The sequence below is a fragment of the Triticum aestivum genome, chromosome 7B (assembly GCF_018294505.1).
Source record: "Triticum aestivum cultivar Chinese Spring chromosome 7B, IWGSC CS RefSeq v2.1, whole genome shotgun sequence".
Lineage (NCBI taxonomy): Eukaryota > Viridiplantae > Streptophyta > Magnoliopsida > Poales > Poaceae > Triticum > Triticum aestivum.
Genome location: NC_057813.1, coordinates 620,617,993 through 620,632,774, shown reverse-complemented (window position 1 = coordinate 620,632,774; position 14,782 = coordinate 620,617,993).

Here is a 14,782-nt window from a genome sequence, read left to right as displayed (position 1 = left end):
GTCGCGCCAGTATTGAGATACTGTTGAGTGTCATCGTCATCCTCATCCTCATCTATGGCGACATCATCAGCGACTAATGGAGCCACTTCCTCACCCAGTCCGCTATCACCCAGCATAACAGGCGGCGCTAATTGGGTAGGTGGGGTGCTGATGTTCATACCTTGCGGAGGCTGCGTGGTCATGGGTGTGCTCCCGACCGCCTCCAAACAAAGCAGACTCTTTGGCCACAACATGACACACGTCTTGCAATCACCAAGCCACCACGGGATCTCGTCGTCATCTCCCCCTAGTACCGGAGGAACCATATTCTCGTGGCCCGGTTTGACACTGGCCATGGAAACCATGAAGACGTCTGGGGTGATCGGCCGACTGTGGAACAATTGTTCGTTCTAATTCCTTATTGTCGCCTTCCCCATGTCCACCTTCTGGCCGTTGATGTCGTACAATATGGTGCATGGGGCGTCATCCGGCAAAGACATGTGTGCGATGTGAGACATCCGAAAGGCCACGGAAACGTGAGATTATACATTTATTGAAGAGGGCCGGTGTGACAGGTACCGTGAGGGCGTCGAGCACAGCCAAAGACGAAGCACCGGTGCAGGCGCAGATGCTGGTGCAGGTGCTGGTGCAACGCTAGTCGAGCTACTCCCGAAGAAGTCAGCAAGGGGAAAGTCCGCTGCATCTTTTTCTGGATTTCGCCTACTCCAACCGACGATAGCCGGAACCAAGACTGTCAGCTCCCATTTTACGGCAGCTACCGCAGTTGCAACTGTCTTAGTTGAATTCTTCTCAACTGCAATCTCAACCTTCTTGTCGATGCTTTCTTCAGTTAACCTCCGTCTTTCCTTTCTCTCCTCCGTGGTCTCAGCATAGTACTTCTTCCACGTGGCACTGTCTCCAACACCGTGCACGCGTCCATACGATGGCCGAGTGTCCACCGGGAGTTGTTTTAATATGTTCAACGCCCGGTTGAATGGGGTGTCCCACTTGGGCCTCGCCAACGCCTCAAACAGTGAGTCGCTTTCGGCCGCAATCCTGTGCTCCTCTCTCTACAAAAGGAACAAGGATCGTTTACAAATATGACCAAACATGCAGTCGAATTGATCAGAAACAAAAATTACCAGCAGTCTCATGAACTCCGTAGTGACCGAGTCCGTCTCGAAAACCTTCTTGACTGGGTCCGAACGGTACCGGGCACTGAGGACGTCATACTCCTGCGGGACGGTGAACTCCGCCAAGGGGTCTTGGATGCCCGGACTTTCGCGTTCCGCGTCCTCCTTGGCCCATATGGACCTCTTCCCCGCATAACCACGGCTTCCGAGGTGGTGGTGCCCCATGTTCCTATGTTGAAGCCCCTTCATGTACTTTGACTTCTTCTTGGCATCTTCGGCATCACAAGTCGCCTTGAATAGTTCAAACTGCTCTACCGTGATTGTCGAATTTTCTTTCACAATCTCGGAGTAGGGTTCCTTTTTGTCGATGGCGCGTTTCACCCTTCCTTTCCAAACACCTCAGCGTAACGGTGTGTCCGAACATCGTAATCGCACTCTGTTGGATATGGTGCGATCTATGATGTCACTTACCGATTTACCGCTATCATTTTGGGGATGCACTCTAGAGACAGCTACATTCACTTTAAATAGGGCACCGTCTAAATCCGTTGAGACGACACCGTATGAATTATGGTTTGGGAAGAAACCTAAGCTGTCGTTTCTAAAAGTTTGGGGATGCGATGCTTATGTCAAGAAACTTCAACCTGAGAAGCTCGAACCCAAGTCGGAAAAATGCGACTTCAGAGGAAACCCTAAGGAAACCATTGGGTATACCTTCTACTTAAGATCCGAGGGCAAGATCTTTGTTGCCAAGAACGGGTCCTTTCTGGAGAAAGAGTTTCTCTCGAAAGAATTAAGTGGCAGGAAAGTAGAGCTTGATAAAGTACTACCTCTTGAAACGGTAAGTAGCGCAACTCGGGAAGATGTTCCTGTGATGCCTGCACCGACAAGAGAGGAGGTTAATGATGATGATCAAGATACTTCGGATCAAGCTCCTACTGAACTTCGAAGGTCCACAAGGACACGTTCCGCACCAGAGTGGTACGGCAACCCTGTCTTGGAAATCATGTTGTTAGACTACGGTGAACCTTCAAACTACGAAGAAGCGATGGCGGGCCCAGATTCCAACAAATGGCTTGAAGCCATTCAATCCGAGATAGGATCCATGTATGAAAACAAAGTATGGACTTTGACAGACTTGCCCGATGATCGGCGAGCAATAGAAAACAAATGGGTCTTTAAGAAGAAAACAGACGCGGATGGTAATGTTACCATATATAAAGCTCAACTTGTCGCTAAGGGTTATCGACAAGTTCAAGGGATTGACTACGATGAGACATTCTTTCCCGTAGCGAAGCTGAAGTCCGTCCGAATCATGTTAGCAATTGCCGCATACTATGATTATGAGATATGGCAAATGGACGTCAAAACGGCATTCCTTAACGGTCATCTTAATGAAGAACTGTATATGATGCAGCCGGAAGGTTTTGTCGACCCTAAGAATGCTAACAAGGTATGCAAGCTCCAGCGCTCCATCTATGGGCTGGTGCAAGCATCTCGGAGTTGGAACATTCGCTTTAATGAAATGATCAAAGCGTTTGGGTTTATGCAGACTTATGGAGAAGCCTGCGTTTACAAGAAAGTGAGTGGGAGCTCTGTAGCATTTCTCATATTATATGTGGATGACATACTTTTGATGGGAAATGATATAGAACTTTGGACAACATTAAGGCCTACTTGAATAAGTGTTTTTCAATGAAGGACCTTGGAGAAGCTGCTTACATATTAGGCATCAAGATCTATAGAGATAGATCGAGACGCCTCATAGGTCTTTCACAAAGCACATACCTTGATAAGATATTGAAGAAGTTCAATATGGATCAGTCCAAGAAGGGGTTCTTGCCTGTGTTGCAAGGTGTGAAATTGAGCTCGGCTCAATGCCCGACCACGACAGAAGATAGAGAAAAGATGAGTGTCGTCCCCTATGCCTCAGCCATAGGGTCTATCATGTATGCCATGACCTGTACCAGACCTGATATAAACCTTGCCGTAAGTTTGGTAGGAAGGTACCAAAGTAATTCCGGCATGGAACACTAGACAGCGGTAAAGAACATCCTTATGTACCTGAAAAGGACTAAGGATATGTTTCTCGTATATGGAGGTGACGAAGAGCTCGTCGTAAAGGGTTACGTCGACGCTAGATTCGACACAGATCTGGATCACTCTAAGTCACAAACCGGATACGTGTATATTTTGAATGGTGGGGCAGTAAGCTGGTGCAGTTGCAAGTAGAGCGTCGTGGCGGGATCTACATGTGAAGCGGAGTACATGGCAGCCTCGGAGGCAGCGCATGAAGCAATCTGGGTGAAGGATTTCATCACTGACCTAGGAGTCATACCCAATGCGTCGGGGCCGATCACACTCTTCTGTGACAACACTGGAGCTATTGCACTTGACAAGGAGGCTAGGTTTCACAAGAAGACCAGACACATCAAGCGTCACTTCAACTCCATTCGTGAAAATGTTCAAGATGGATACATAGATATTTGTAAAGTACATACGGACCTGAATGTAGCAGATCCGTTGACTAAACCTCTCCCTAGAGCAAAACATGATCAACACCAGAACGCAATGGGTGTTCGATACATCACAATGTAACTAGATTATTTACTCTAGTGCAAGTGGGAGACTGTTGGAAATATTCCCTAGAGGCAATAATAAAATGGTTATTATTATATTTCTTTGTTCATGATAATTGTCTATTGTTCATGCTATAATTGAATTATTCGGAAATCGTAATACATGTGTGAATACATAGACCACAACAAGTCCCTAGTGAGCCTCTAGTTGACTAGCTCGTTGATCAACAGATAGTCATGATTTCCTGACTATGGACATTGGATGTCATTGATAACGGTATCACATCATTAGGAGAATGATGTGATGGACAAGACCCAATCCTAAGCATAACACAAAGATCGTGTAGTTCGTTTCGCTAGAGATTTTCCAAATGTCAAGTATCATTTCCTTAGAACATGAGATTGTGCAACTCCCGGATACCGTAGGGGTGCTTTGGGTGTGCCAAACGTCACAACGTAATTGGGTGACTATAAAGGTGCACTACGGGTATCCCCGAAAGTGTCTGTTGGGGTGGCACGAATCGAGATTGGGATTTGTCACTCCGTATGACGGAGAGGTATCTCTGGGCCCACTCGGTAATGCATCATCATAATGAGCTCAATGTGACCAAGTGTCTGGTCACAGGATCATGCATTACGGTACGAGTAAAGTGACTTGCCGGTAACGAGATTGAACGCGGTATTGGGATACCGATGATCGAGTCTCGGGCAAGTAACGTACCGATTAACAAAGGGAATTGTATACGGGATTGATTGAATCCTCGACATCGTGGTTCATCCGATGAGATCATCGAGGAGCATGTGGGAGCCAACATGGGTATCCAGATCCCGTTGTTGGTTATTGACCGAAGAGGCGTCTCGGTCATGTCTACATGTCTCCCGAACCCGTAGGGTCTACACACTTAAGGTTCGGTGACGCTAGGGTTGTAGAGATATGAGAATGCAGTAACCCGAAAGTTGTTCGGAGTCACGGATGAGATCCTGTACGTCATGAGGAGTTCTGGAATGGTCCGGAGGTGAAGAATTATATATAGAAAGTGCAGTTTCGGCCATCGGAAAAGTTTCGGGGGTCACCTGTATTGTACTGGGACCACCGAAAGGGTCCCGGGGGTCCACCGGGTGGGGCCATCTATCCCGGAGGGCCCCGTGGGCTGAAGTGGGAGGGGAACCAGCCCCTGGTGGGCTGGTGCGCCCCCCCTTGGGCCCCCCTGCGCCTAGGGTTGGAAACCCTAGGGGTGGGGGGCGCCTCCACTTGCCTTGGGGGGCCAGCCACCCCCTTGGCCGCCGCCCCCCTTGGAGATCCCATCTCCTAGGGCCGGCGCCCCCCCAGGGGGCCTATATAAAAGAGTGGGGAGGGAGGGTAGCCGCACCCCAAGTCTGTGGCGCCTCCCTCTCCCCTGCAACACCCCTCCCTCTCGCAGAAGCTTGGCGAAGCCCTACCGTGATCACTGCTGCATCCACCACCACGCCGTCGTGCTGCTGGATCTTCATCAACCTCTCCTTCCCCCTTGCTGGATCAAGAAGGAGGAGACGTCTTCCCAACCGTACGTGTGTTGAACGCGGAGGTGCCGTCCGTTTGGCGCTAGGATCTCCGGTGATTTGGATCACGACGAGTACGACTCCCTCAACCCCGTTCTCTTGAACGCTTCCGCATGCGATCTACAAGGGTATGTAGATGCACTGCCCTCTCTGGTTGCTAGATGACTCCATAGATTGATCTTGGTGAACGTAGGAAATTTTTTATTTTATGCAACGTTCCCCAACACCGTCAACATCCAGCGCGGAGTGTCCCTGGCATCCATATTGAGGGTAGTGGTCTCCACCAACTCCCATACCTTGAGGAACTGCACAATGGCAGGTAGCGAGAGCCCACCGGCTATGTCTTTGGTCCAGGCCTGATTGTGGATATCCTCTTTGACAGTTAGCTCGCGGTTCTTGACGAAGGAGAAGAGTTGGGGCACCATCTGGGCCACTGACTTGCCATCCTCTAGCCACCAGCCAGTCCAAAATCTGGCAATCTCACCGGATCCCAGCCTGACTTGGCAGGCCGCATTGAAAAGGGCCTGGACCTCCCTCTCCATCACATCGGGCAGAGCATGCCATGGCCTCTCATCCGCGTCCCAGCGCAGCCAAGGCCATTTACAGCGAAGTGCTAGACCAAACCATTTAAGATTTAAAACTCCCAGCCAACCAAGCTCCCGGGGCATGCACACCGTAGACCATGGGAGCAGTGCCCCCCATTGATCTCTTCCTCGCCCTTCCAAATGAAGCTACGGCAGCGACGGTTGATGATTTTGATCGCCCAGGCCGGCAATGGCAGTGCCGCCAAAAGTGGACCGGCAGTGCCATGAGGACTGAGCGAGCGAGAGTGAGGCGGCCTGCTGTAGCCATCATCTTCGGCTTCCATCCTTTCATTTTGTTGGATAATTTATCAACCAGCGGCATTAAATCATGTCTCTTCAGCCGGTATATAGACAGAGGGATGCCCAAGTACAGCACGGGGAAATGTTGGTAACTGCATTGAAAATGTTCTACAACCCTTTGTATCACCTCCTCGTCGCGTCTGATGCAAGTTACGGTGCTTTTGATCATGTTGATTCTGAGTCTTGAACCTCGCCGAACAGCTTCAGAATGGCCGCAATGATTTGAAGGTCATTTTCCATCGGCAAGAAAAACAATACTGCATCGTCCGCGAACATCGACGCCCTGAGTACCCTCATGCCAATACCGAGATCAGCTAGCAAGCTATTTTGCACCGCGAGCGTGTACTAGCTCTTACCTCTCTAATGGGTTTATCGAGCCGGTGTGCTTTCGCGAGTTGCTGCCCAACTAGGCTGGCTTCATGGCCCATATAAGTGATATAACTAGCGAACGACCTCTCTGTTTTGGTGATTTCCAAGAGAACAGCCAGCGCGACAAACAAGGTAGGGCTGGCCGCAAGGAGTCCTCCGTCAGTGGTTGTCCCAGTGTCTCCCAAGCCGAAGCAATGGACAGTGCAACGAGCTAGTGGCAACTGGCCACACCACTCTCATAATTTTGTTTGTCAGTTAAACTAGGCTAGGCTGAGCAACTGAAGTATCTGTGTTAGATCTACCATGTGGTTAAAGATTAGATGAAGGAGGAGGAGACTTGTATAAATAAGAAGGGCAAGTACGGAGTAGGCAAAGTTGATGTAGGTGCAAGGAGTTGTAATGGCTACTTGGCAGCACTAGCACATGGCCTTGGGCAAAGGTCTCATCAAAGTTTGAGATTGTGTTTTCCAGGGCAAGTCTCCTTTGCCCGGATTCTTTGAGAACAGGAGGGAGTAGAGACGGCAACAAGCGTGGAGACAATTTTTTTTAGAGAAAAGGCATATGCCCGACTTTATAGATAAAGCCACCAGGCAGAGTTCCAACCATCACAACAAGCCACATAAACAATAAAAGGAAGTACGCCCCAAATAAGGGAACACCCGGGGTTAAGGTACATGGCTCCCAGGCCAGTACACGGCACGCAGGCAAGAGGGAAAGAAACGAACTAGCCATCAACTAGTCGAGGCAGCGCAAAAACACAACTAAGCAACAAGCTCCTGTCTCGAAAGGGAAGACGCCGAGGCCCGAACTTTAGATATCAGCAGATCAAGAGCATCACGGTCTTCCGTCTTAGTCAATGATCTTCACTGCTGCAATAGAATACATGATTTAAATAAACAATCAGCAGGCTTAGCAGGAAAAACATGCTCGATAGTAAACTTGTTTCTAGTCGTCCACATGGCCCAACAAATCGCTCCAAGTCCTACCCAAAAGACCCTTTTAATAGCATGGAGACAATTAATGTTGTCAAGTTTAATAAAGTTGTGAGTTTGTTAAAAAGGGAATCTTATTTAAGCATGTGCACAATACTCATTTTCATATAAAGAGATACAAATGGTTATAGATATCGAACCCATATCCTTTGGACCATTACTTACGGGCCAAGTCCTATATACGAAATGTGTATCAATTAACAATTAAGCAATAAAAAGAACATCTCACCAGGCAAGCAATGCAAAATCAAACTGCAACTCATATTTTGAGATGGAGAAACTATTTTTTCGACATGTTATCTCCCTCATTCTTGTTCACTGAACCATGTTCTACTCCCACATGTCTTACGCCGTGCCGTTCGGTTCGGTCGCATAGCGATAGTTACCAAGTTTGTCACAGTCCTTCCTTGTGACCGCAAAAGAAGCAGAGCATTTTCCCCTTCAGCATTGATCCTGTGAAGCAGTTTAGTACCACTAGAGAGATGTTAGTTTGGGAGTAGAGCCATATTTGATTTTAATTTGTAGCTGGTTTTGTAGAGGGACAGAAAGGCGAGCGACCTGAGCTAAGGATCATTGTTGTCTTGTGCCCAAGCAAGACTGTCCAGGTCCAGATAAACAACGCAACAACAAACTAGTTCGGGGTTCAGAGTGATACTCTCCGTACTGCATTTACCTCTGTATGGTAGGATTTAGAAACTGAAAAACAAATTGTATGATTTATTTCTTCGAAAAGGAGGATAACCTTGGCCTCTGCATCAAACAAATTGTATGATATGGTCTATCATATCATATCATATCATGTCATGTTGGAGATAAAGATATGGATCCCAATAAATTGAAAGAGAAAAGCATATTTTTGGTCCCTAGACTATTTCAAAAGTGTAAAAATAGTCTCTCAACTTCAAAACATGCAAACCTTAGTCCCTCAACTTTGAAAACTGGATAAGTTTAGTGCCTCGACTTTTCAAATCGAATTAGTTCAGTCCCATGTATCAAATAGCAGGCTATGCCAAATAGCAGCTGTCCTCGGGGCCATAGCAGGCTATAGCGAGCTATTAGCGAACTATTGTACATGAGTACCATTCAGCGGCACCCTCGTCAAAAACTTATAGTGAGGCTATAGCCGGCTATTTAAAACATTGGTTTAGTCCCTCATGCCACTTCGGATGGCTTTCTGTCGACGAGGGATTGTATAAAGGGAAAAAAAGAGAGAGCGTGTAAGGTTACGCGCTGCCTAAGGGCTCTCATCATGCTCGCCTTCCCCACTAACGCCGCCGCCTTGCGGGCGCACAAGCAGAGCAGCAACACTGCCGTCCTTCCGGGTGGGAGCCTGCTAGAAGGCGGCGACGTGGACTTCTGGACGAGAATGGGCTTGCAGCGCTTGCTCGATGTGGTCTGCTTGTAGCAGATAAATTGCAGGCCTAGAAGTAGCCTAGTGGTATAAAGGGGTTGATGTCTTTCCACCCAACCAGGTTTAAGGTACGATAGTTGCAATTTAAATTTGTTGCATCAATCATACTGTAGGGCCTTCTTTACCGTCTTTTTATATTAATAAAAGATATAAGATAAGCTGCAGGTGGATGCACGGGAAAGTATCCGGTGCTCCCAGCCTTGGGGTACTCCCGGTACTCCAAGGTTAAAAAAACATTTTTTAATGTTTCAAATAATTCCGAAAAAATGTGAATGTTCACAATGAACGTGACTACACGCTTTAAAAATTTCAGATCCAAACTCGAAACACACATTGAGAAACAAAAATATGAAATCTAGCTTGAATGGTGTAAAGAAAAGACAAAACCAACACTGACACTATTCAGATCTGGATTTCCCTTTTTTGTTTCTCAATGTACATTTTGATTTTGAACCTGAATTTTTTAGAAGATGTAATGACATTCCTTGTGAACATTCTCATTTTTCTCTTTTTTTAAAACATTTAAAAATGTTTTTTGACATTGGAGCACTGGGAATATCCCATGGCTGGGAGCACCGGATACTTTTCCGTCGATGCACGTACGCGGAAAAGCGAAGAAGACTAGTATACTAGCAGAGCTAGCTCATGTACGCAAATTAATTGATCTAGCTGATTCCTCCCGGGCCAAACGCACCGGCCAGTGTTAGCTCTCAAGTGTCAAGTCACACGCTCAGGTGAACTCGATGAACACTAGGACTCGAGTGGTTTGTACAGCGAACAGCTTGCCGCTTTTCTTCTTCGGTTTTTCTACTTATTCGCGACAAAGGAAAAGAACCTGTGTGTCGGCCACAATCCGATTTTGTCTGCGCTGGAGGTGCAGCTGGACGTGCAGCGACTTGCAACGGCATGTAGCTGCCGGACTCGATGCGCACGGCCGGCCTCATAGATATCGTGAGAAGCGCCATGCTAACTAAATATTCAATAGTCAGAAGCGCATCAAGGAAAGCTTGCTTTAGACACAAGCAAATTGATGAGCTAGTACGAGGCTAGGTTTGCACAGCAGAATTACCGCGGGTTGTTCGCCCCCTCCGCCGGGAGGAGCGGCGTCATGGCCGACGGCCACCGCGTGCTGGGTGCAGCTGGCTGATTGTGGTCGTTTAGGCCTCGTTCGGTTTGAAGGATTTTCATAGAAAAAACATAGAAACAAGGACTCTGAAGGAAATTTTTTTATATATGCATTTGGTTTGTAAGAAATGCGTACATGAATTTCTAGGCGGCCACGAGGGTGGAGGGCGCCCCCCTGCTGGGCGCACCCCCTGTCTCGTGGGCCCCTTGGGCGTCCACCAACCTACTTATTCCTCCTATATATACTCATATACCCCGAAAACATGAGAAGCGACCACGAAAAACTATTTTCACCTCCGTAACCTTCTGTATCCGCGAGATCCCATCTTGGAGCCTTCGCCGGCGCTCCGCAGGAGGGGGAATCAACCACGGAGGGCTTTTACATCAAGAACATAGTCTCTCCAATGAGTTGTGAGTAATTTACCACAGACCTTCGGGTCCATAGTTATGAACTAGATGACTTCTTCTCTCTCTTTGAATCTCAATACCATGTTCTCCTTGATCTTTTTGGAGATCCATTCGATGTAACTCTTTTTGCTGTGTGTTTGTCGAGATCCGATGAATTATGGGTTTATGATCAAGTTTATCTATAAGAAATATTTGAATCTCCTCTGAATTCTTTTTTGTGTGATTAAGTTATCTTTGTAAGTCTCTTCAAATTATCATTTTGGTTTGGCCTACTAGATTGATCTTTTTTGCAATGGGAGAAATGCTTAGTTTTGGGTTCAATCTTGCGGTGTCCTTTCCCAGTGACAGCAGTGGCAGCAAGGCACGTATTGTATTATTGCCATCGAGGATAAAAAGATGGGGTTTATATCATATTGCATGAGTTTATCCCTCTACATCATGTCATCTTTCTTAATGCGTTACTCTTTTCTTTATGAACTTAATTCTCTAGATGCATGCTAGATAGCGGTCGATGTGTGAAGTAATAGTAGTAGATGCAGGCAGGAGTCGGTCTACTTGTCACGGACGTGATGCCTATATACATGATCATGCCTAGATAATCTCATAATTATTTGTTTTTTTATCAATTGCTCGACAGTAATTTGTTCACCCACCGTAATACTTATGCTATCTTGAGAGAAGCCACTAGTGAAACCTATGGCCCCCGGGTCTATCTTTTATCATATATAAGTTTTCAATCTACTTTTATTTGCATCTTTACTTTTCCAATCTGTATTATAAAATACCAAAAATATATTTATCTTATCATATTATCTCTATCAGATCTCACTTTCGCAAGTGGCCGTGAAGGGATTGACAACCCCTTTATTGCGTTAGTTGGGAGTTCTTGTTTGTTTGTGCAGGTGCGTGGGACTTTTGAGGAGCCTCCTACTGGATTGATACCTTGGTTTTCAAAAACTAAGACAAATACTTATGCTACTATTGCTGCATTACCCTTTTCTCTTCAAGGAAAACCAACGCAAGCTTAAGACGTAGCACGCTTTTTTGAACTATGATAGCAATGGAATCTTAAATTAGAACAATTGTTCTTCAGGTTTAGGCACTTGTTCTACATGAACAGAGTATAGTAAGACGCAAGAATATAGTACTTAAAAATAGAAAATGAGCTCATAGACCTTACCACATTCTTGGTTCGGGACTAGTATAGAACAAGGCATTCCCAGTCATCGTCCAGTAAATGTGTCTCAAGAGAACGTAAGAGAATTTGATGAGTTTCTTTGCCGGTGAAGTACATTTTCTTCAGGTAATTCCGATACTGCCACCAAGCATTCTTGAAGATAGCAGAGGTATTAGCACATGTTACCTCATCCTGAGTTTCCAAATCGGTACTTCTCTATAGAGAAAAATGGAAAAATTTGTTGTATTATAACCATCATGGAGGTAGGATGTATGGGACAAAGCAAAGTAATTTACATGAATAACATTACTTACACATAACTCCTGGACAAACACCTGCAACTGGCATTTTCCTTCATCTTCAGTATAATATTTCCAAGAAGGGAAGATACACACATACGATTTAACAACATCAAATGCGATAGATGCTAAACTACGAGGAGCTGGTTGTGCTTCCTTCACAGGAATAGGCGTACTAACTGGTGGAGTTGGGGTTCGCCGTGGTAGTACTAGCCCTTTGGGCACTGGAGCTGCCTTACTAACTGCTCTTGCTTGGGAGCTCTATGGTGGAGATGGTGCTGTGTCAACAGGAACTGGGTTACTATCGGCTGGGGTTGGGGTTAGATTGGGTGAAGATGGTTCGCTGTCCATCACAGTAGGGGTACAATCTGTGAGAGTTTGGATTATGTGCGGTAGGGATGGCTCTTGTGCATGTAAAACCGGGGTGCTATCTCCACCAAGAGGTAGCACTGTTTTATTTGAAGACCGGGTTTTTATATAGTCCGTTAGATACTGGCATCACCCGCTCCAATTCAAATGACTGATAAACAGGAAACATAGTTGAATATACATACATTGTATGAGAGACAGATGCAATAGATAGTGTGGAAAAAGAGGGCATGAAATAGTTGACATGTATATTGTTTAACTAAAACGGATAGCATGACATAATTTCACATATATGATGTCTATCTAAACTAGATAGCATAGCATAACATAATTCAAAGATATGATGAATAACTAAACATGATTGCATGACATAATTCACCTACATGTTATCTAAGTAATCAGGATCGTAACATTTAATTCACATATGTGATTTATATGCTAAACAGAGGGCATTCGATATGATGTCTGAACTAAGAACATGGTATTGAATATTGTGTATATGATGTCTAAACTATGCAATGCAAGACACCATATGCACGATATGAGCAGTATAACCATGCCAAGTTAGAGCATACACCTCGGTGGGGAAATAGGACTGGTCATCTGTGTCTGAATCCATCTCTGAGGAGCTATCGGGACCCAACAAGAGATCTGCTTCGACAGGTAGCACTGTCTGCTCTGAAGACCTTGTTTTCACTCCAGATTTTTTCCATCTCCCACCCAAATGGCTGAATCACAGGAAGAGTAGTTTAATGTACAAACATTGTCAACAAATGGAAATGTAATGAAGAAAATGATGGTCAAGGTATCATTCAAATATATGATGCCTGGTTAAACAAGATGGCATTGCACATTTCACATATATTATGGCTGGCTAAAAGACATGAGACTGCATAGTTCCCATATATGATATAGAAACTAAACAGGTGGCATTATAGAACATGTCTAAACTAAGCAGATGACATATATGATGTTAAAAGTAGGCACTGCAAGGGAACATATGCATGATATGACTAACATCATCATGGCAAGGTAGAGCAAACACCTTGGGGGTAAATAGGAGTGGTCAGCGGTGTCTGAATCCACCTCAGAACAGATGTCTTCCTCTGGATTACAATTCGTAGAGGGGTGGGGAGGGTTTGCCATTGAACCCACCATGGAGCGATGTCTATATGACATTGTATTGCCGCGCAAAATTTTTCTCTTTTTCTCTACATGTTCAACATGACTGTGTACAATATCTGACATGCATACGGAAAAAATATGGTGAGATTATGTAAGGAGAGCATGCAGAAATTTAGAGTGACGGTAACAACCAGTGGATGGATCCAAAAATAATGATAGCAGGCTGATGATTGCTTTAATGTAATAAAAGGATAGATGATGATTTCTTTACTATTTGTTTCCCACCCAAGATGAACAACATAGGCATACCCTAGGTGAACCAGATATTAGACAGACATACTATGCATTCCTGCCTCGATATGTGCCCCACAACTAATTTAGAACTCAAGTTTGAACATTAATTTGGACCTGACTTGGAGTCCAAGAGGTGAACATGACGATAAAGTAGCAGGTAATTTTAAGCAATGCATAACATAAGCAGAAACAAAAGAGTGTGACCTCTGTTGTGGACCCGTGTACTCCTCTGGTTCATCTGCTGAGTCGATGATGGTGATGCCATTGCGGTGGGTGCCGGCGGCAGGGAAGGAGATCTGAGGCGGCGAAAGACGGTCAGGAGTTGTGATGTCTGGTTTGGTGGATGCTTCTGTCGATGGAGCAGCTCAGGTGAGGTGGACGACATTGCGGAGGGGCAGGACAACCCACACAAAGTTCCCTTCGACACCTACCTGTAACTGAAGTAATTCAGTAAGGCCTCATTCGGCTTGCATGATTCTAAAAACGCAGGGATAGGGAAAACACCGGAATAGGATAGGAATGCACATGGTAAACAGAGCATTTGTAAACACATGATTTCTGTCAACTTGGGTGTTTGGTTTACAGGAATTGGAAGAGCAGAGGAATGCAAAGAAACATGGCCAAAATAAAGTGAAACCATATGAAAGTGTGTACAGTTAGAATGTTATTCTGCCACTAATGCACTTGGTCTTGTTTTCATGCATAGGATTTTGAAAAGTAGGTCCAGGTGGATGTTTTGCTTCATTCCTTTCAAAAAAATGCATGAATAATTGAATAGTAGAGTGCCATTGGAAAATTCCCTATTCTATGTTTTCCGTTGAACAAAAATAGCCCTAATGGACCGACATGAATGTATAGTAATAAGTGATGTAACAAGTGTACAACCTCTTTGTCGTAGCCGTGTCGACCTCAACATCATTGGGTTGGCCGCTGAAGCAGTTGAGGCAGAGGTGGTTGTCGGAGGTGTGGAGGAAGATCTGAGTAATCTGTAGATGGCGTCCAGGGCACTGCTCTGTTGTGATGGATCATTCTATCATTGGAGCAGCTCCTGTGAGCCGTAAGACGTCAAGGCTGAAGCAGCACAAGACAGACATGTCAA